The sequence below is a fragment of the Sus scrofa genome, chromosome 5 (assembly GCF_054392235.1).
Source record: "Sus scrofa isolate SSC_HxYL_T2T_F1_AM1 chromosome 5, Sscrofa_HxYL_maternal_Yorkshire_Landrace_v2.0, whole genome shotgun sequence".
NCBI lineage: Eukaryota > Metazoa > Chordata > Mammalia > Artiodactyla > Suidae > Sus > Sus scrofa.
Window position 1 is genome coordinate 46450478 of NC_139387.1, and position 22591 is coordinate 46473068.

Consider the following 22591-nt stretch of genomic DNA (forward strand, 5'->3'; position numbering starts at 1 on the left):
GGTCGACCCAGCGGGACATCGGGCACGGGCCCGAGTCGCCCGGTACAGATGGTCGACCGCAGGATCTCGGACACGAGCCCAAGTCACGCGGGTCTGCTGGTCGATCCCGCGGGCCCTCGGTCCCGGGCCCGAATCGCCAAAGACATCGGGTCGACCTCACGGGCCCTCGGACACAAGCGCGTGTTGCCCGGGACTGCTGGTCAACCCCGCGGGAACACGGACCCCAGCGTGAGTGGCCAGGGATAGCTGGTCGAACACGCGGGCCTTCAGACACGGGTCCGAGTCGCCCGGGGCAACTGGTGGATGCGGCTGGTCTTCGGGCCTGGGTAGAGTTCCCCGGGACAGCTGGTCGACACCACGGGATCCTGGACCCGGGCCTGAGTCCCCCTGGACAACTGGTCGACCCCGCGTGACATCTGGCACATGCCCAAGTCACCCGGGAAAGCAGGTAGGCTGCGGGACCTCGGACCCGAACTTGAGTCGCCTGGGAGAGGTGGTCCATACCACGGTCCCTCGGGCACAGGCCGGAGACGCCCGGGAAAGTCGGTCGACCCCAAGGGCCTTTGGACACAGGGCCAAAGTCGCCCGGGTCAGCTGGTCGACCCCGCGGTCCGTCGGTCCAAAGCGCGAGTGTCCCAGGAGAGCTGTGTGACACCGTGGGCCCTCGGAGCCAGGCCGGAGTCGCCTGGGACGTCTGGTTGACCCCGCGGGGCATCGGGCATGTGCTCGACTCGCCCTGGAGATCTGGTCGACCCCGCAGGCCCTCGGACTCGAGTGCGAGTCGCCCGGGACCCCTGGTGGACCCTGCAGGCCCTCGGACCCGGGCCCGAGGGCCTGGAATATCTGGTCGACACCGTGGGCCCTCGGACACGGGCCCGAGTCACGCGGGATAGCTGATCAATAATGCCGGGCCTCGGAACCGGGCCCGAGGTGCCCGAGACAGCTGGTCGACATCCCGGGCCCTGGGGCACGTGCCCGAGTCGCCCCGGAGAGCTGGTCGACCCCGCGGGCCATCGGACCCGAGCGCGATTTGCCCGGAAGAGCTTGTCGAACACATGGGCCCTCGGACCCAGGCCCGAGTGACCCGGGATGGCTGGGCAACACCGCGACCCTCCGACCTGAACCCGAATCGCCCGGGACACCTGGTAGACCCGGTGGGACATCGGGCCCGGGCCCAAGACGCCCGGGACAGGAGGTCGACCGCGGGCCCTTGGACCCAAACTCGAGTTGCTTGGAGAGTGGGTCGACACTGCGGGCACTTGGGCCTGGGCCGAATGGGCCCGGGAAAGCTGGTAGACCCCGCAGGACCCCGGCCACGGGCCCGAGTCGCCAAAGATATCAGGTCGACCTCGCGGGCAGTCGGACACGAGCGCGAGGACGCCGGGAATGCTGGTCAACCCCGTGGGCAGTCCCACCCAAGCATGTGTCGCCAGGGTCATCTGGTCGAACCCGTGGGCCCTCGGACACGGGCCCGTGTCACCCGGAGCTGGTCGTCACCGCGGGCATTCGGGCAAGGCCCGAGTCTTCCGGGACGCCTGTTCGACACCGCGGGCCCTGCGACCAGGGCCCAAGTCGCCCGGGGCAGCTGATCCATGCAGCGGGACATCTGGCACGGGCCCGAGGCGCCTGGGACAGCTGCTCGACCATGGGACCTGGGACCCGAACCGAGTCGCGCGGGAGAGTTTGTCGACACCGCAAGCCCTCGAGCACCGGCCCGAGTCGCCCAATACAGGTGGTCGAACCCGCGGGCCCTAGGACCTGGGCCCGAGTCCCCAGGGACCGCTGGTCGACCCAGGGGTCCATCAGACTCACGTGTGAGTCCCCTGGCACAGCTGTTCGACACCCAGGCCCTCAGGCACGGTCTCGAGTCCCCCGGGACAGCTGGTCAACACCGAGGGATTTTGGACACGGGCCCCAGGCGCCAGGGACTGCTGGTTGACCCCGCGGGCCATCAGAACAGGGCCTGAATCGCGCGGGCCTGCTGGTGGACCGCGCGGGCCTTTGGACCCGGGCCAATATCGCCCGGGACATATGGTCGACCCCAAGGGGCGTCGGACTCGAGTGCGATCTCCGGGGACACCTGGTCGAACCCACGTGCCCTCGGACACAGGCCCGAGTGCCTGGGACAGCTGGTCGACCACGCGGGCCTTCAGACTCGGGCCCGAGTCCACCTGGACAGCTGGTCGACCCGGCGGGCCCTCGGACGCGGGCCCGAGTCCCCCGGGACAGCCTGTCGACACCGCATGCCCGTGGACCCGGGCCCGAATCCACCGGGACAGGTGGGCGACCCTGTGGGACCTCAGACCCAGGCCTCAGTTCCCTGGGAAAGCTGGTTGATACCGCGAGCATTCAGACCCAGGCCCGAGTCACCCGGGACATTTGGTCGAAACCGTGGGCCCTCGGAATCAGGCCGGAGTCGCCCGGGACAGCCGGTCGACCCCGCAGGTCCTCGGGCACGGGCCCGAGGCGCCAGGGAGGCCTGGTCGACACCGCAGTGCCTCCGACCAGGGCCCGAGTTGCCCGGGACTGCTGGTCGACCCCGCATGCACTCGGTCCCAAGCGCGAGTCACCAGGGACAGCTGGTTGACCCCGCGGGCCTTCAGACACGGGCCCGAGTTGCCCGGGACGCCTGTTTGACACCATGCTCCCTCCGACCAGGCCCCAGTCGCCCAGGACAGCTGGTCGACCCCATGTAACCTAGGACGCAAGTGCGAGTGGTCCGGGACATCTGGTTGACACCGCAGGGCCTTGGGCATGGGCCCGAGTCGCCCGGGACACCTGGTCGACCCTGCAGGCCCTCGCACCCGGGCCCGAGTTGCCAAAACATCGGGGCGACCTCGTGGAACCTCGGACACGAGCGCGAGTCACCCAGGACTGCTGGTCCACCCTGCGGGCACTCGGACCAAAGCACGAATCACAGGGAAAACTGGTCGACCCCGTGGGCCTTCAGGAACGGGCCCGAGCCTCCGGGACAGCCTTTCGAGCCCGCAGGCCCTCGGAGCCGAACCCAAGTCAGCCAGGACAGCTGGTCGACCCCGCGGGCCTTAGGACCGAAGCGCCAGTCCCCCGGGACATCTGGTCGACACCGCGAGGCCTCGGGAATGGGCCCGAGTCGCCCAGGACAGCTGTTCGACCCCGTGGGCTCTCGGACATTGGCCCTAGTCGCCCGGGACGCCTGTTCGACACCCCGCTCCGTCCGACCAGGGCCCAAGTCCCCCGGGACAGCTGGTCGACCCTGGAGGATATCAGACACAGGCCCGAGTCGACCGGCAGATTTGGACGACACCGCGGGCCCTCGGGACCAGCCCGAGTCGCCCGGGGAAGGTTGTGGAACCCGCGGGCCCTCGGACATGGGCCCGACGTCCCCGGGACAGCTGGTCGACCCAGCGGGACATCGGGCACGGGCCCGAGTCGCCCGGTACAGATGGTCGACCGCAGGATCTCGGACACGAGCCCAAGTCACGCGGGTCTGCTGGTCGATCCCGCGGGCCCTCGGTCCCGGGCCCGAATCGCCAAAGACATCGGGTCGACCTCACGGGCCCTCGGAAACAAGAGCGTGTTGCCCGGGACTGCTGGTCAACCCCGCGGGAACACGGACCCCAGCGTGAGTGGCCAGGGATAGCTGGTCGAACACGCGGGCCTTCAGACACGGGTCCGAGTCGCCCGGGGCAACTGGTGGATGCGGCTGGTCTTCGGGCCTGGGTAGAGTTCCCCGGGACAGCTGGTCGACACCACGGGATCCTGGACCCGGGCCTGAGTCCCCCTGGACAACTGGTCGACCCCGCGTGACATCTGGCACATGCCCAAGTCACCCGGGAAAGCAGGTAGGCTGCGGGACCTCGGACCCGAACTTGAGTCGCCTGGGAGAGGTGGTCCATACCACGGTCCCTCGGGCACAGGCCGGAGACGCCCGGGAAAGTCGGTCGACCCCAAGGGCCTTTGGACACAGGGCCAAAGTCGCCCGGGTCAGCTGGTCGACCCCGCGGTCCGTCGGTCCAAAGCGCGAGTGTCCCAGGAGAGCTGTGTGACACCGTGGGCCCTCGGAGCCAGGCCGGAGTCGCCTGGGACGTCTGGTTGACCCCGCGGGGCATCGGGCATGTGCTCGACTCGCCCTGGAGATCTGGTCGACCCCGCAGGCCCTCGGACTCGAGTGCGAGTCGCCCGGGACCCCTGGTGGACCCTGCAGGCCCTCGGACCCGGGCCCGAGGGCCTGGAATATCTGGTCGACACCGTGGGCCCTCGGACACGGGCCCGAGTCACGCGGGATAGCTGATCAATAATGCCGGGCCTCGGAACCGGGCCCGAGGTGCCCGAGACAGCTGGTCGACATCCCGGGCCCTGGGGCACGTGCCCGAGTCGCCCCGGAGAGCTGGTCGACCCCGCGGGCCATCGGACCCGAGCGCGATTTGCCCGGAAGAGCTTGTCGAACACATGGGCCCTCGGACCCAGGCCCGAGTGACCCGGGATGGCTGGGCAACACCGCGACCCTCCGACCTGAACCCGAATCGCCCGGGACACCTGGTAGACCCGGTGGGACATCGGGCCCGGGCGCAAGACGCCCGGGACAGGAGGTCGACCGCGGGCCCTTGGACCCAAACTCGAGTTGCTTGGAGAGTGGGTCGACACTGCGGGCACTTGGGCCTGGGCCGAATGGGCCCGGGAAAGCTGGTAGACCCCGCAGGACCCCGGCCACGGGCCCGAGTCGCCAAAGATATCAGGTCGACCTCGCGGGCACTCGGACACGAGCGCGAGGACGCCGGGAATGCTGGTCAACCCCGTGGGCAGTCCCACCCAAGCATGTGTCGCCAGGGTCATCTGGTCGAACCCGTGGGCCCTCGGACACGGGCCCGTGTCACCCGGAGCTGGTCGTCACCGCGGGCATTCGGGCAAGGCCCGAGTCTTCCGGGACGCCTGTTCGACACCGCGGGCCCTGCGACCAGGGCCCAAGTCGCCCGGGGCAGCTGATCCATGCAGCGGGACATCTGGCACGGGCCCGAGGCGCCTGGGACAGCTGCTCGACCATGGGACCTGGGACCCGAACCGAGTCGCGCGGGAGAGTTTGTCGACACCGCAAGCCCTCGAGCACCGGCCCGAGTCGCCCAATACAGGTGGTCGAACCCGCGGGCCCTAGGACCTGGGCCCGAGTCCCCAGGGACCGCTGGTCGACCCAGGGGTCCATCAGACTCACGTGTGAGTCCCCTGGCACAGCTGTTCGACACCCAGGCCCTCAGGCACGGTCTCGAGTCCCCCGGGACAGCTGGTCAACACCGAGGGATTTCGGACACGGGCCCCAGGCGCCAGGGACTGCTGGTTGACCCCGCGGGCCATCAGAACAGGGCCTGAGTCGCGCGGGCCTGCTGGTGGACCGCGCGGGCCTTTGGACCCGGGCCAATATCGCCCGGGACATATGGTCGACCCCAAGGGGCGTCGGACTCGAGTGCGATCTCCGGGGACACCTGGTCGAACCCACGTGCCCTCGGACACAGGCCCGAGTGCCTGGGACAGCTGGTCGACCACGCGGGCCTTCAGACTCGGGCCCGAGTCCACCTGGACAGCTGGTCGACCCGGCGGGCCCTCGGACGCGGGCCCGAGTCCCCCGGGACAGCCTGTCGACACCGCATGCCCGTGGACCCGGGCCCGAGTCCCCCGGGACAGGTGGGCGACCCTGTGGGACCTCAGACCCGGGCCCCAGTTCCCTGGGAAAGCTGGTTGATACCGCGAGCATTCAGACCCAGGCCCGAGTCACCCGGGACATTTGGTCGAAACCGTGGGCCCTCGGAATCAGGCCGGAGTCGCCCGGGACAGCCGGTCGACCCCGCAGGTCCTCGGGCACGGGCCCGAGGCGCCAGGGAGGCCTGGTCGACACCGCAGTGCCTCCGACCAGGGCCCGAGTTGCCCGGGACTGCTGGTCGACCCCGCATGCACTCGGTCCCAAGCGCGAGTCACCAGGGACAGCTGGTTGACCCCGCGGGCCTTCAGACACGGGCCCGAGTTGCCCGGGACGCCTGTTTGACACCATGCTCCCTCCGACCAGGCCCCAGTCGCCCAGGACAGCTGGTCGACCCCATGTAACCTAGGACGCAAGTGCGAGTGGTCCGGGACATCTGGTTGACACCGCAGGGCCTTGGGCATGGGCCCGAGTCGCCCGGGACACCTGGTCGACCCTGCAGGCCCTCGCACCCGGGCCCGAGTTGCCAAAACATCGGGGCGACCTCGTGGAACCTCGGACACGAGCGCGAGTCACCCAGGACTGCTGGTCCACCCTGCGGGCACTCGGACCAAAGCACGAATCACAGGGAAAACTGGTCGACCCCGTGGGCCTTCAGGAACGGGCCCGAGCCTCCGGGACAGCCTTTCGAGCCCGCAGGCCCTCGGAGCCGAACCCAAGTCAGCCAGGACAGCTGGTCGACCCCGCGGGCCTTAGGACCGAAGCGCCAGTCCCCCGGGACATCTGGTCGACACCGCGAGGCCTCGGGAATGGGCCCGAGTCGCCCAGGACAGCTGTTCGACCCCGTGGGCTCTCGGACATTGGCCCTAGTCGCCCGGGACGCCTGTTCGACACCCCGCTCCGTCCGACCAGGGCCCAAGTCCCCCGGGACAGCTGGTCGACCCTGGAGGATATCAGACACAGGCCCGAGTCGACCGGCAGATTTGGACGACACCGCGGGCCCTCGGGACCAGCCCGAGTCGCCCGGGGAAGGTTGTGGAACCCGCGGGCCCTCGGACATGGGCCCGACGTCCCCGGGACAGCTGGTCGACCCAGCGGGACATCGGGCACGGGCCCGAGTCGCCCGGTACAGATGGTCGACCGCAGGATCTCGGACACGAGCCCAAGTCACGCGGGTCTGCTGGTCGATCCCGCGGGCCCTCGGTCCCGGGCCCGAATCGCCAAAGACATCGGGTCGACCTCACGGGCCCTCGGAAACAAGAGCGTGTTGCCCGGGACTGCTGGTCAACCCCGCGGGAACACGGACCCCAGCGTGAGTGGCCAGGGATAGCTGGTCGAACACGCGGGCCTTCAGACACGGGTCCGAGTCGCCCGGGGCAACTGGTGGATGCGGCTGGTCTTCGGGCCTGGGTAGAGTTCCCCGGGACAGCTGGTCGACACCACGGGATCCTGGACCCGGGCCTGAGTCCCCCTGGACAACTGGTCGACCCCGCGTGACATCTGGCACATGCCCAAGTCACCCGGGAAAGCAGGTAGGCTGCGGGACCTCGGACCCGAACTTGAGTCGCCTGGGAGAGGTGGTCCATACCACGGTCCCTCGGGCACAGGCCGGAGACGCCCGGGAAAGTCGGGCGACCCCAAGGGCCTTTGGACACAGGGCCAAAGTCGCCCGGGTCAGCTGGTCGACCCCGCGGTCCGTCGGTCCAAAGCGCGAGTGTCCCAGGAGAGCTGTGTGACACCGTGGGCCCTCGGAGCCAGGCCGGAGTCGCCTGGGACGTCTGGTTGACCCCGCGGGGCATCGGGCATGTGCTCGACTCGCCCTGGAGATCTGGTCGACCCCGCAGGCCCTCGGACTCGAGTGCGAGTCGCCCGGGACCCCTGGTGGACCCTGCAGGCCCTCGGACCCGGGCCCGAGGGCCTGGAATATCTGGTCGACACCGTGGGCCCTCGGACACGGGCCCGAGTCACGCGGGATAGCTGATCAATAATGCCGGGCCTCGGAACCGGGCCCGAGGTGCCCGAGACAGCTGGTCGACATCCCGGGCCCTGGGGCACGTGCCCGAGTCGCCCCGGAGAGCTGGTCGACCCCGCGGGCCATCGGACCCGAGCGCGATTTGCCCGGAAGAGCTTGTCGAACACATGGGCCCTCGGACCCAGGCCCGAGTGACCCGGGATGGCTGGGCAACACCGCGACCCTCCGACCTGAACCCGAATCGCCCGGGACACCTGGTAGACCCGGTGGGACATCGGGCCCGGGCCCAAGACGCCCGGGACAGGAGGTCGACCGCGGGCCCTTGGACCCAAACTCGAGTTGCTTGGAGAGTGGGTCGACACTGCGGGCACTTGGGCCTGGGCCGAATGGGCCCGGGAAAGCTGGTAGACCCCGCAGGACCCCGGCCACGGGCCCGAGTCGCCAAAGATATCAGGTCGACCTCGCGGGCAGTCGGACACGAGCGCGAGGACGCCGGGAATGCTGGTCAACCCCGTGGGCAGTCCCACCCAAGCATGTGTCGCCAGGGTCATCTGGTCGAACCCGTGGGCCCTCGGACACGGGCCCGTGTCACCCGGAGCTGGTCGTCACCGCGGGCATTCGGGCAAGGCCCGAGTCTTCCGGGACGCCTGTTCGACACCGCGGGCCCTGCGACCAGGGCCCAAGTCGCCCGGGGCAGCTGATCCATGCAGCGGGACATCTGGCACGGGCCCGAGGCGCCTGGGACAGCTGGTCGACCATGGGACCTGGGACCCGAACCGAGTCGCGCGGGAGAGTTTGTCGACACCGCAAGCCCTCGAGCACCGGCCCGAGTCGCCCAATACAGGTGGTCGAACCCGCGGGCCCTAGGACCTGGGCCCGAGTCCCCAGGGACCGCTGGTCGACCCAGGGGTCCATCAGACTCACGTGTGAGTCCCCTGGCACAGCTGTTCGACACCCAGGCCCTCAGGCACGGTCTCGAGTCCCCCGGGACAGCTGGTCAACACCGAGGGATTTCGGACACGGGCCCCAGGCGCCAGGGACTGCTGGTTGACCCCGCGGGCCATCAGAACAGGGCCTGAGTCGCGCGGGCCTGCTGGTGGACCGCGCGGGCCTTTGGACCCGGGCCAATATCGCCCGGGACATATGGTCGACCCCAAGGGGCGTCGGACTCGAGTGCGATCTCCGGGGACACCTGGTCGAACCCACGTGCCCTCGGACACAGGCCCGAGTGCCTGGGACAGCTGGTCGACCACGCGGGCCTTCAGACTCGGGCCCGAGTCCACCTGGACAGCTGGTCGACCCGGCGGGCCCTCGGACGCGGGCCCGAGTCCCCCGGGACAGCCTGTCGACACCGCATGCCCGTGGACCCGGGCCCGAGTCCCCCGGGACAGGTGGGCGACCCTGTGGGACCTCAGACCCGGGCCCCAGTTCCCTGGGAAAGCTGGTTGATACCGCGAGCATTCAGACCCAGGCCCGAGTCACCCGGGACATTTGGTCGAAACCGTGGGCCCTCGGAATCAGGCCGGAGTCGCCCGGGACAGCCGGTCGACCCCGCAGGTCCTCGGGCACGGGCCCGAGGCGCCAGGGAGGCCTGGTCGACACCGCAGTGCCTCCGACCAGGGCCCGAGTTGCCCGGGACTGCTGGTCGACCCCGCATGCACTCGGTCCCAAGCGCGAGTCACCAGGGACAGCTGGTTGACCCCGCGGGCCTTCAGACACGGGCCCGAGTTGCCCGGGACGCCTGTTTGACACCATGCTCCCTCCGACCAGGCCCCAGTCGCCCAGGACAGCTGGTCGACCCCATGTAACCTAGGACGCAAGTGCGAGTGGTCCGGGACATCTGGTTGACACCGCAGGGCCTTGGGCATGGGCCCGAGTCGCCCGGGACACCTGGTCGACCCTGCAGGCCCTCGCACCCGGGCCCGAGTTGCCAAAACATCGGGGCGACCTCGTGGAACCTCGGACACGAGCGCGAGTCACCCAGGACTGCTGGTCCACCCTGCGGGCACTCGGACCAAAGCACGAATCACAGGGAAAACTGGTCGACCCCGTGGGCCTTCAGGAACGGGCCCGAGCCTCCGGGACAGCCTTTCGAGCCCGCAGGCCCTCGGAGCCGAACCCAAGTCAGCCAGGACAGCTGGTCGACCCCGCGGGCCTTAGGACCGAAGCGCCAGTCCCCCGGGACATCTGGTCGACACCGCGAGGCCTCGGGAATGGGCCCGAGTCGCCCAGGACAGCTGTTCGACCCCGTGGGCTCTCGGACATTGGCCCTAGTCGCCCGGGACGCCTGTTCGACACCCCGCTCCGTCCGACCAGGGCCCAAGTCCCCCGGGACAGCTGGTCGACCCTGGAGGATATCAGACACAGGCCCGAGTCGACCGGCAGATTTGGACGACACCGCGGGCCCTCGGGACCAGCCCGAGTCGCCCGGGGAAGGTTGTGGAACCCGCGGGCCCTCGGACATGGGCCCGACGTCCCCGGGACAGCTGGTCGACCCAGCGGGACATCGGGCACGGGCCCGAGTCGCCCGGTACAGATGGTCGACCGCAGGATCTCGGACACGAGCCCAAGTCACGCGGGTCTGCTGGTCGATCCCGCGGGCCCTCGGTCCCGGGCCCGAATCGCCAAAGACATCGGGTCGACCTCACGGGCCCTCGGACACAAGCGCGTGTTGCCCGGGACTGCTGGTCAACCCCGCGGGAACACGGACCCCAGCGTGAGTGGCCAGGGATAGCTGGTCGAACACGCGGGCCTTCAGACACGGGTCCGAGTCGCCCGGGGCAACTGGTGGATGCGGCTGGTCTTCGGGCCTGGGTAGAGTTCCCCGGGACAGCTGGTCGACACCACGGGATCCTGGACCCGGGCCTGAGTCCCCCTGGACAACTGGTCGACCCCGCGTGACATCTGGCACATGCCCAAGTCACCCGGGAAAGCAGGTAGGCTGCGGGACCTCGGACCCGAACTTGAGTCGCCTGGGAGAGGTGGTCCATACCACGGTCCCTCGGGCACAGGCCGGAGACGCCCGGGAAAGTCGGGCGACCCCAAGGGCCTTTGGACACAGGGCCAAAGTCGCCCGGGTCAGCTGGTCGACCCCGCGGTCCGTCGGTCCAAAGCGCGAGTGTCCCAGGAGAGCTGTGTGACACCGTGGGCCCTCGGAGCCAGGCCGGAGTCGCCTGGGACGTCTGGTTGACCCCGCGGGGCATCGGGCATGTGCTCGACTCGCCCTGGAGATCTGGTCGACCCCGCAGGCCCTCGAACTCGAGTGCGAGTCGCCCGGGACCCCTGGTGGACCCTGCAGGCCCTCGGACCCGGGCCCGAGGGCCTGGAATATCTGGTCGACACCGTGGGCCCTCGGACACGGGCCCGAGTCACGCGGGATAGCTGATCAATAATGCCGGGCCTCGGAACCGGGCCCGAGGTGCCCAAGACAGCTGGTCGACACCCCGGGCCCTGGGGCACGTGCCCGAGTCGCCCCGGAGTGCTGGTCGACCCCGCGGGCCATCGGACCCGAGCGCGATTTGCCCGGAAGAGCTTGTCGAACACATGGGCCCTCGGACCCAGGCCCGAGTGACCCGGGATGGCTGGGCAACACCGCGACCCTCCGACCTGAACCCGAATCGCCCGGGACACCTGGTAGACCCGGTGGGACATCGGGCCCGGGCCCAAAACGCCCGGGACAGGAGGTCGACCGCGGGCCCTTGGACCCAAACTCGAGTTGCTTGGAGAGTGGGTCGACACTGCGGGCACTTGGGCCTGGGCCGAATGGGCCCGGGAAAGCTGGTAGACCCCGCAGGACCCCGGCCACGGGCCCGAGTCGCCAAAGATATCAGGTCGACCTCGCGGGCAGTCGGACACGAGCGCGAGGACGCCGGGAATGCTGGTCAACCCCGTGGGCAGTCCCACCGAAGCATGTGTCGCCAGGGTCATCTGGTCGAACCCGTGGGCCCTCGGACACGGGCCCGTGTCACCCGGAGCTGGTCGTCACCGCGGGCATTCGGGCAAGGCCCGAGTCTTCCGGGACGCCTGTTCGACACCGCGGGCCCTGCGACCAGGGCCCAAGTCGCCCGGGGCAGCTGATCCATGCAGCGGGACATCTGGCACGGGCCCGAGGCGCCTGGGACAGCTGGTCGACCATGGGACCTGGGACCCGAACCGAGTCGCGCGGGAGAGTTTGTCGACACCGCAGGCCCTCGAGCACCGGCCCGAGTCGCCCAATACAGGTGGTCGAACCCGCGGGCCCTAGGACCTGGGCCCGAGTCCCCAGGGACCGCTGGTCGACCCCGGGGTCCATCAGACTCACGTGTGAGTCCCCTGGCACAGCTGTTCGACACCCAGGCCCTCAGGCACGGTCTCGAGTCCCCCGGGACAGCTGGTCAACACCGAGGGATTTCGGACACGGGCCCCAGGCGCCAGGGACTGCTGGTTGACCCCGCGGGCCATCAGAACAGGGCCTGAGTCGCGCGGGCCTGCTGGTGGACCGCGCGGGCCTTTGGACCCGGGCCAATATCGCCCGGGACATATGGTCGACACCACGTGCCGTCGGACTCGAGTGCGATCTCCGGGGACACCTGGTCGAACCCACGTGCCCTCGGACACAGGCCCGAGTGCCTGGGACAGCTGGTCGACCACGCGGGCCTTCAGACTCGGGCCCGAGTCCACCTGGACAGCTGGTCGACCCGGCGGGCCCTCGGACGCGGGCCCGAGTCCCCCGGGACAGCCTGTCGACACCGCATGCCCGTGGACCCGGGCCCGAATCCCCCGGGACAGGTGGGCCACCCTGTGGGACCTCAGACCCAGGCCTCAGTTCCCTGGGAAAGCTGGTTGATACCGCGAGCATTCAGACCCAGGCCCGAGTCACCCGGGACATTTGGTCGAAACCGTGGGCCCTCGGAATCAGGCCGGAGTCGCCCGGGACAGCCGGTCGACCCCGCAGGTCCTCGGGCACGGGCCCGAGGCGCCAGGGAGGCCTGGTCGACACCGCGTGCCTCCGACCAGGGCCCGAGTTGCCCGGGACTGCTGGTCGACCCCGCATGCACTCGGTCCCAAGCGCGAGTCACCAGGGACAGCTGGTTGACCCCGCGGGCCTTCAGACACGGGCCCGAGTTGCCCGGGACGCCTGTTTGACACCATGCTCCCTCCGACCAGGCCCCAGTCGCCCAGGACAGCTGGTCGACCCCATGTAACCTAGGACGCAAGTGCGAGTGGTCCGGGACATCTGGTTGACACCGCAGGGCCTTGGGCATGGGCCCGAGTCGCCCGGGACCCCTGGTCGACCCTGCAGGCCCTCGCACCCGGGCCCGAGTTGCCAAAACATCGGGGCGACCTCGTGGAACCTCGGACACGAGCGCGAGTCACCCAGGACTGCTGGTCCACCCTGCGGGCACTCGGACCAAAGCACGAATCACAGGGAAAACTGGTCGACCCCGTGGGCCTTCAGGAACGGGCCCGAGCCTCCGGGACAGCCTTTCGAGCCCGCAGGCCCTCGGAGCCGAACCCAAGTCAGCCAGGACAGCTGGTCGACCCCGCGGGCCTTAGGACCGAAGCGCCAGTCCCCCGGGACATCTGGTCGACACCGCGAGGCCTCGGGAATGGGCCCGAGTCGCCCAGGACAGCTGTTCGACCCCGTGGGCTCTCGGACATTGGCCCTAGTCGCCCGGGACGCCTGTTCGACACCCCGCTCCGTCCGACCAGGGCCCAAGTCCCCCGGGACAGCTGGTCGACCCTGGAGGATATCAGACACAGGCCCGAGTCGACCGGCAGATTTGGACGACACCGCGGGCCCTCGGGACCAGCCCGAGTCGCCCGGGGAAGGTTGTGGAACCCGCGGGCCCTCGGACATGGGCCCGACGTCCCCGGGACAGCTGGTCGACCCAGCGGGACATCGGGCACGGGCCCGAGTCGCCCGGTACAGATGGTCGACCGCAGGATCTCGGACACGAGCCCAAGTCACGCGGGTCTGCTGGTCGATCCCGCGGGCCCTCGGTCCCGGGCCCGAATCGCCAAAGACATCGGGTCGACCTCACGGGCCCTCGGAAACAAGAGCGTGTTGCCCGGGACTGCTGGTCAACCCCGCGGGAACACGGACCCCAGTGTGAGTGGCCAGGGATAGCTGGTCGAACACGCGGGCCTTCAGACACGGGTCCGAGTCGCCCGGGGCAACTGGTGGATGCGGCTGGTCTTCGGGCCTGGGTAGAGTTCCCCGGGACAGCTGGTCGACACCACGGGATCCTGGACCCGGGCCTGAGTCCCCCTGGACAACTAGTCGACCCCGCGTGACATCTGGCACATGCCCAAGTCACCCGGAAAGCAGGTAGGCTGCGGGACCTCGGACCCGAACTTGAGTCGCCTGGGAGAGGTGGTCCATACCACGGTCCCTCGGGCACAGGCCGGAGACGCCCGGGAAAGTCGGGCGACCCCAAGGGCCTTTGGACACAGGGCCAAAGTCGCCCGGGTCAGCTGGTCGACCCCGCGGTCCGTCGGTCCAAAGCGCGAGTGTCCCAGGAGAGCTGTGTGACACCGTGGGCCCTCGGAGCCAGGCCGGAGTCGCCTGGGACGTCTGGTTGACCCCGCGGGGCATCGGGCATGTGCTCGACACGCCCTGGAGGTCTGGTCGACCCCGCAGGCCCTCGGACTCGAGTGCGAGTCGCCCGTGACCCCTGGTGGACCCTGCGGGCCCTCGGACCCGGGTCCGAGGGCCTGGAATATCTGGTCGACACCGTGGGCCCTCGGACACGGGCCCAAGTCACGCGGGATAGCTGATCAATAATGCCGGGCCTCGGAACCGGGCCCGAGGTGCCCGAGACAGCTGGTCGACACCCCGGGCCCTGGGGCACGTGCCCGAGTCGCCCCGGAGAGCTGGTCGACCCCGTGGGCCATCGGACCCGAGCGCGATTTGCCCGGAAGAGCTTGTCGAACACATGGGCCCTCGGACCCAGGCCCGAGTGACCCGGGATGGCTGGGCAACACCGCGGTCCCTCCGACCTGAACCCGAATCACCCGGGACACCTGGTAGACCCGGTGGGACATCGGGCCCGGGCCCAAGACGCCCGGGACAGCAGGTCGACCGCGGGCCCTTGGACCCAAACTCCACTCGCTTGGGAGAGTGGGTCGACACTACGGGCACTTGGGCCTGGGCCGAATGGGCCCGGGAAAGCTGGTAGACCCCGCAGGACCCCGGCCACGGGCCCGAGTCGCCAAAGATATCAGGTCGACCTCGCGGGCAGTCGGACACGAGCGCGAGGACGCCGGGAATGCTGGTCAACCCCGAGGGCAGTCCCACCCAAGCATGTGTCGCCAGGGTCATCTGGTCGAACCCGTGGGCCCTCGGACACGGACCCGTGTCACCCGGAGCTGGTCGTCACCGCGGGCATTCGGGCAAGGCCCGAGTCTTCCGGGACGCCTGTTCGACACCGCGGGCCCTGCGACCAGGGCCCAAGTCGCCCGGGGCAGCTGATCCATGCAGCGGGACATCTGGCACGGGCCCGAGGCGCCTGGGACAGCTGGTCAACCATGGGACCTGGGACCCGAACCGAGTCGCGCGGGAGAGTTTGTGGACACCGCGGGCCCTCGAGCACCGGCCCGAGTCGCCCAATACAGGTGGTCGAACCCGCGGGCCCTAGGACCTGGGCCCGAGTCCCCAGGGACCGCTGGTCGACCCCGGGGTCCATCAGACTCACGTGTGAGTCCCCTGGCACAGCTGTTCGACACCCAGGCCCTCAGGCACGGTCTCGAGTCCCCCGGGACAGCTGGTCAACACCGAGGGATTTCGGACACGGGCCCCAGGCGCCAGGGACTGCTGGTTGACCCCGCGGGCCATCAGAACAGGGCCTGAGTCGCGCGGGCCTGCTGGTGGACCGCGCGGGCCTTTGGACCCGGGCCAATATCGCCCGGGACATATGGTCGACCCCAAGGGGTGTCGGACTCGAGTGCGATCTCCGGGGACACCTGGTCGAACCCACGTGCCCTCGGACACAGGCCCGAGTGCCTGGGACAGCTGGTCGACCACGCGGGCCTTCAGACTCGGGCCCGAGTCCACCTGGACAGCTGGTCGACCCGGCGGGCCCTCGGACGCGGGCCCGAGTCCCCCGGGACAGCCTGTCGACACCGCATGCCCGTGGACCCGGGCCCGAATCCACCGGGACAGGTGGGCGACCCTGTGGGACCTCAGACCCAGGCCTCAGTTCCCTGGGAAAGCTGGTTGATACCGCGAGCATTCAGACCCAGGCCCGAGTCACCCGGGACATTTGGTCGAAACCGTGGGCCCTCGGAATCAGGCCGGAGTCGCCCGGGACAGCCGGTCGACCCCGCAGGTCCTCGGGCACGGGCCCGAGGCGCCAGGGAGGCCTGGTCGACACCGCAGTGCCTCCGACCGGGGCCCGAGTTGCCCGGGACTGCTGGTCGACCCCGCATGCACTCGGTCCCAAGCGCGAGTCACCAGGGACAGCTGGTTGACCCCGCGGGCCTTCAGACACGGGCCCGAGTTGCCCGGGACGCCTGTTTGACACCATGCTCCCTCCGACCAGGCCCCAGTCGCCCAGGACAGCTGGTCGACCCCACGTAACCTAGGACGCAAGCGCGAGTGGTCCGGGACATCTGGTTGACACCGCAGGGCCTTGGGCATGGGCCCGAGTCGCCCGGGACACCTGGTCGACCCTGCAGGCCCTCGCACCCGGGCCCGAGTTGCCAAAACATCGGGGCGACCTCGTGGAACCTCGGACACGAGCGCGAGTCACCCAGGACTGCTGGTCCACCCTGCGGGCACTCGGACCAAAGCACGAATCACAGGGAAAACTGGTCGACCCCGTGGGCCTTCAGGAACGGGCCCGAGCCTCCGGGACAGCCTTTCGAGCCCGCAGGCCCTCGGAGCCGAACCCAAGTCAGCCAGGACAGCTGGTCGACCCCACGGGCCTTAGGACCGAAGCGCCAGTCCCCCGGGACATCTGGTCGACACCGCGAGGCCTCGGGAATGGGCCCGAGTCGCCCAGGACAGCTGTTCGACCCCGTGGGCTCTCGGACATTGGCCCTAGTCGCCCGGGACGCCTGTTCGACACCCCGCTCCGTCCGACCAGGGCCCAAGTCCCCCGGGACAGCTGGTCGACCCTGGAGGATATCAGACACAGGCCCGAGTCGACCGGCAGATTTGGACGACACCGCGGGCCCTCGGGACCAGCCCGAGTCGCCCGGGGAAGGTTGTGGAACCCGCGGGCCCTCGGACATGGGCCCGACGTCCCCGGGACAGCTGGTCGACCCAGCGGGACATCGGGCACGGGCCTGAGTCGCCCGGTACAGATGGTCGACCGCAGGACCTCGGACACGAGCCCAAGTCACGCGGGTCTGCTGGTCGATCCCGCGGGCCCTCGGTCCCGGGCCCGAATCGCCAAAGACATCGGGTCGACCTCACGGGCCCTCGGACACAAGCGCATGTTGCCCGGGAATGCTGGTCAACCCCGCGGGAACACGGACCCCAGCGTGAGTGGCCAGGGATAGCTGGTCGAACACGCGGGCCTTCAGACACGGGTCCGAGTCGCCCGGGGCAACTGGTGGATGCGGCTGGTCTTCGGGCCTGGGTAGAGTTCCCCGGGACAGCTGGTCGACACCACGGGATCCTGGACCCGGGCCTGAGTCCCCCTGGACAACTGGTCGACCCCGCGTGACATCTGGCACATGCCCAAGTCACCCGGGAAAGCAGGTAGGCTGCGGGACCTCGGACCCGAACTTGAGTCGCCTGGGAGAGGTGGTCCATACCACGGTCCCTCGGGCACAGGCCGGAGACGCCCGGGAAAGTCGGTCGACCCCAAGGGCCTTTGGACACAGGGCCAAAGTCGCCCGGGTCAGCTGGTCGACCCCGCGGTCCGTCGGTCCAAAGCGCGAGTGTCCCAGGAGAGCTGTGTGACACCGTGGGCCCTCGGAGCCAGGCCGGAGTCGCCTGGGACGTCTGGTTGAACCCGCGGGGCATCAGGCATGTGCTCGACTCGCCCTGGAGATCTGGTCGACCCCGCAGGCCCTCGAACTCGAGTGCGAGTCGCCCGGGACCCCTGGTGGACCCTGCAGGCCCTCGGACCCGGGCCCGAGGGCCTGGAATATCTGGTCGACACCGTGGGCCCTCGGACACGGGCCCGAGTCACGCGGGATAGCTGATCAATAATGCCGGGCCTCGGAACCGGGCCCGAGGTGCCCGAGACAGCTGGTCGACACCCCGGGCCCTGGGGCACGTGCCCGAGTCGCCCCGGAGAGCTGGTCGACCCCGCGGGCCATCGGACCCGAGCGCGATTTGCCCGGAAGAGCTTGTCGAACACATGGGCCCTCGGACCCAGGCCCGAGTGACCCGGGATGGCTGGGCAACACCGCGACCCTCCGACCTGAACCCGAATCGCCCGGGACACCTGGTAGACCCGGTGGGACATCGGGCCCGGGCCCAAGACGCCCGGGACAGCAGGTCGACCGCGGGCCCTTGGACCCAAACTCCACTCGCTTGGGAGAGTGGGTCGACACTGCGGGCACTCGGGCCTGGGCCGAATGGGCCCGGGAAAGCTGGTAGACCCCGCAGGACCCCGGCCACGGGCCCGAGTCGCCAAAGATATCAGGTCGACCTCGCGGGCAGTCGGACACGAGCGCGAGGACGCCGGGAATGCTGGTCAACCCCGTGGGCAGTCCCACCCAAGCATGTGTCGCCAGGGTCATCTGGTCGAACCCGTGGGCCCTCGGACACGGGCCGGTGTCACCCGGAGCTGGTCGTCACCGCGGGCATTCGGGCAAGGCCCGAGTCTTCCGGGACGCCTGTTCGACACCGCGGGCCCTGCGACCAGGGCCCAAGTCGCCCGGGGCAGCTGATCCATGCAGCGGGACATCTGGCACGGGCCCGAGGCGCCTGGGACAGCTGGTCGACCATGGGACCTGGGACCCGAACCGAGTCGCGCGGGAGAGTTTGTCGACACCGCGGGCCCTCGAGCACCGGCCCGAGTCGCCCAATACAGGTGGTCGAACCCGCGGGCCCTAGGACCTGGGCCCGAGTCCCCAGGGACCGCTGGTCCACCCCGGGGTCCATCAGACTCACGTGTGAGTCCCCTGGCACAGCTGTTCGACACCCAGGCCCTCAGGCACGGTCTCGAGTCCCCCGGGACAGCTGGTCAACACCGAGGGATTTTGGACACGGGCCCCAGGCGCCAGGGACTGCTGGTTGACCCCGCGGGCCATCAGAACAGGGCCTGAGTCGCGCGGGCCTGCTGGTGGACCGCGCGGGCCTTTGGACCCGGTCCAATATCGCCCGGGACATATGGTCGACCCCACGGGCCGTCGGACTCGAGTGCGATCTCCGGGGACACCTGGTCGAACCCACGTGCCCTCGGACACAGGCCCGAGTGCCTGGGACAGCTGGTCGACCACGCGGGCCTTCAGACTCGGGCCCGAGTCCACCTGGACAGCTGGTCGACCCGGCGGGCCCTCGGACGCGGGCCCGAGTCCCCCGGGACAGCCTGTCGACACCGCATGCCCGTGGACCCGGGCCCGAGTCCCCCGGGACAGGTGGGCGACCCTGTGGGACCTCAGACCCAGGCCTCAGTTCCCTGGGAAAGCTGGTTGATACCGCGAGCATTCAGACCCAGGCCCGAGTCACCCGGGACATTTGGTCGAAACCGTGGGCCCTCGGAATCAGGCCGGAGTCGCCCGGGACAGCTGGTCGACCCCGCAGGTCCTCGGGCACGGGCCCGAGGCGCCAGGGAGGCCTGGTCGACACCGCGTGCCTCCGACCAGGGCCCGAGTTGCCCGGGACTGCTGGTCGACCCCGCGTGCACTCGGTCCCAAGCGCGAGTCACCAGGGACAGCTGGTTGACCCCGCGGGCCTTCAGACACGGGCCCGAGTTGCCCGGGACGCCTGTTTGACACCATGCTCCCTCCGACCAGGCCCCAGTCGCCCAGGACAGCTGGTCGACCCCACGTAACCTAGGACGCAAGCGCGAGTGCTCCGGGACATCTGGTTGACACCGCAGGGCCTTGGGCATGGGCCCGAGTCGCCCGGGACCCCTGGTCGTCCCTGCAGGCCCTCGCACCCGGGCCCGAGTTGCCAAAACATCGGGGCGACCTCGTGGAACCTCGGACACGAGCGCGAGTCACCCAGGACTGCTGGTCCACCCTGCGGGCACTCGGACCAAAGCACGAATCACAGGGAAAACTGGTCGACCCCGTGGGCCTTCAGGAACGGGCCCGAGCCTCCGGGACAGCCTTTCGAGCCCACAGGCCCTTGGAGCCGAACCCAAGTCAGCCAGGACAGCTGGTCGACCCCGCGGGCCTTAGGACCGAAGCGCCAGTCCCCCGGGACATCTGGTCGACACCGCGAGGCCTCGGGAATGGGCCCGAGTCGCCCAGGACAGCTGTTCGACCCCGTGGGCTCTCGGACATTGGCCCTAGTCGCCCGGGACGCCTGTTCGACACCCCGCTCCGTCCGACCAGGGCCCAAGTCCCCCGGGACAGCTGGTCGACCCTGGAGGATATCAGACACAGGCCCGAGTCGACCGGCAGATTTGGACGACACCGCGGGCCCTCGGGACCAGCCCGAGTCGCCCGGGGAAGGTTGTGGAACCCGCGGGCCCTCGGACATGGGCCCGACGTCCCCGGGACAGCTGGTCGACCCAGCGGGACATCGGGCACGGGCCCGAGTCGCCCGGTACAGATGGTCGACCGCAGGACCTCGGACACGAGCCCAAGTCACGCGGGTCTGCTGGTCGATCCCGCGGGCCCTCGGTCCCGGGCCCGAATCGCCAAAGACATCGGGTCGACCTCACGGGCCCTCGGAAACAAGAGCGTGTTGCCCGGGACTGCTGGTCAACCCTGCGGGAACACGGACCCCAGTGTGAGTGGCCAGGGATAGTTGGTCGAACACGCGGGCCTTCAGACACGGGTCCGAGTCGCCCGGGGCAACTGGTGGATGCGGCTGGTCTTCGGGCCTGGGTAGAGTTCCCCGGGACAGCTGGTCGACACCACGGGATCCTGGACCCGGGCCTGAGTCCCCCTGGACAACTGGTCGACCCCGCGGGACATCTGGCACATGCCCAAGTCACCCGGGAAAGCAGGTAGGCTGCGGGACCTCGGACCCGAACTTGAGTCGCCTGGGAGAGGTGGTCCATACCACGGTCCCTCGGGCACAGGCCGGAGACGCCCGGGAAAGTCGGGTGACCCCAAGGGCCTTTGGACACAGGGCCAAAGTCGCCCGGGTCAGCTGGTCGACCCCGCGGTCCGTCGGTCCAAAGCGCGAGTGTCCCAAGAGAGCTGTGTGACACCGTGGGCCCTCGGAGCCAGGCCGGAGTCGCCTGGGACGTCTGGTTGTCCCCGCGGGGCATCGGGCATGTGCTCGACTCGCCCTGGAGATCTGGTCGACCCCGCAGGCCCTCGGACTCGAGTGCGAGTCGCCCGGGACCCCTGGTGGACCCTGCGGGCCTTCGGACCCGGGCCCGAGGGCCTGGAACATCTGGTCGACACCGTGGGCCCTCGGACACGGGCCCGAGTCACGCGGGATAGCTGATCAATAATGCCGGGCCTCGGAACCGGGCCCGAGGTGCCCGAGACAGCTGGTCGACACCCCGGGCCCTGGGGCACGTGCCCGAGTCGCCCCGGAGAGCTGGTCGACCCCGCGGGCCATCGGACCCGAGCGCGATTTGCCCGGAAGAGCTTGTCGAACACATGGGCCCTCGGACCCAGGCCCGAGTGACCCGGGATGGCTGGGCAACACCGCGACCCTCCGACCTGAACCCGAATCGCCCGGGACACCTGGTAGACCCGGTGGGACATCGGGCCCGGGCCCAAGACGCCCGGGACAGCAGGTCGACCGCGGGCCCTTGGACCCAAACTCCACTCGCTTGGGAGAGTGGGTCGACACTGCGGGCACTCGGGCCTGGGCCGAATGGGCCCGGGAAAGCTGGTAGACCCCGCAGGACCCCGGCCACGGGCCCGAGTCGCCAAAGATATCAGGTCGACCTCGCGGGCAGTCGGACACGAGCGCGAGGACGCCGGGAATGCTGGTCAACCCCGTGGGCAGTCCCACCGAAGCATGTGTCGCCAGGGTCATCTGGTCGAACCCGCGTGCCCTAGGACCTGGGCCCGAGTCCCCAGGGACCGCTGGTCGACCCCGGGGTCCATCAGACTCACGTGTGAGTCCCCTGGCACAGCTGTTCGACACCCAGGCCCTCAGGCACGGTCTCGAGTCGCCCGGGACAGCTGGTCAACACCGAGGGATTTCGGACACGGGCCCCAGTCGCCAGGGACTGCTGGTTGACCCCGCGGGCCATCAGAACAGGGCCTGAGTCGCGCGGGCCTGCTGGTGGACCGCGCGGGCCTTTGGACCCGGGCCAATATCGCCCGGGACATATGGTCGACCCCAAGGGGCGTCGGACTCGAGTGCGATCTCCGGGGACACCTGGTCGAACCCACGTGCCCTCGGACACAGGCCCGAGTCCACCTGGACAGCTGGTCGACCTGGCGGGCCCTCGGACACGGGCCCGAGTCCCCCGGGACAGCCTGTCGACACCGCATGCCCGTGGACCCGGGCCCGAGTCCCCCGGGACAGGTGGGCGAACCTGTGGGACCTCAGACCCGGGCCCGAGTTCCCTGGGAAAGCTGGTTGATACCGCGAGCATTCAGACCCAGGCCCGAGTCACCCGGGACATTTGGTCGAAACCGTGGGCCCTCGGAATCAGGCCGGAGTCGCCCGGGACAGCCGGTCGACCCCGCAGGTCCTCGGGCACGGGCCCGAGGCGCCAGGGAGGCCTGGTCGACACCGCAGTGCCTCCGACCAGGGCCCGAGTTGCCCGGGACTCCTGGTCGACCCCGCATGCACTCGGTCCCAAGCGCGAGTCACCAGGGACAGCTGGTTGACCCCGCGGGCCTTCAGACACGGGCCCGAGTTGCCCGGGACGCCTGTTTGACACCATGCTCCCTCCGACTAGGCCCCAGTCGCCCAGGAC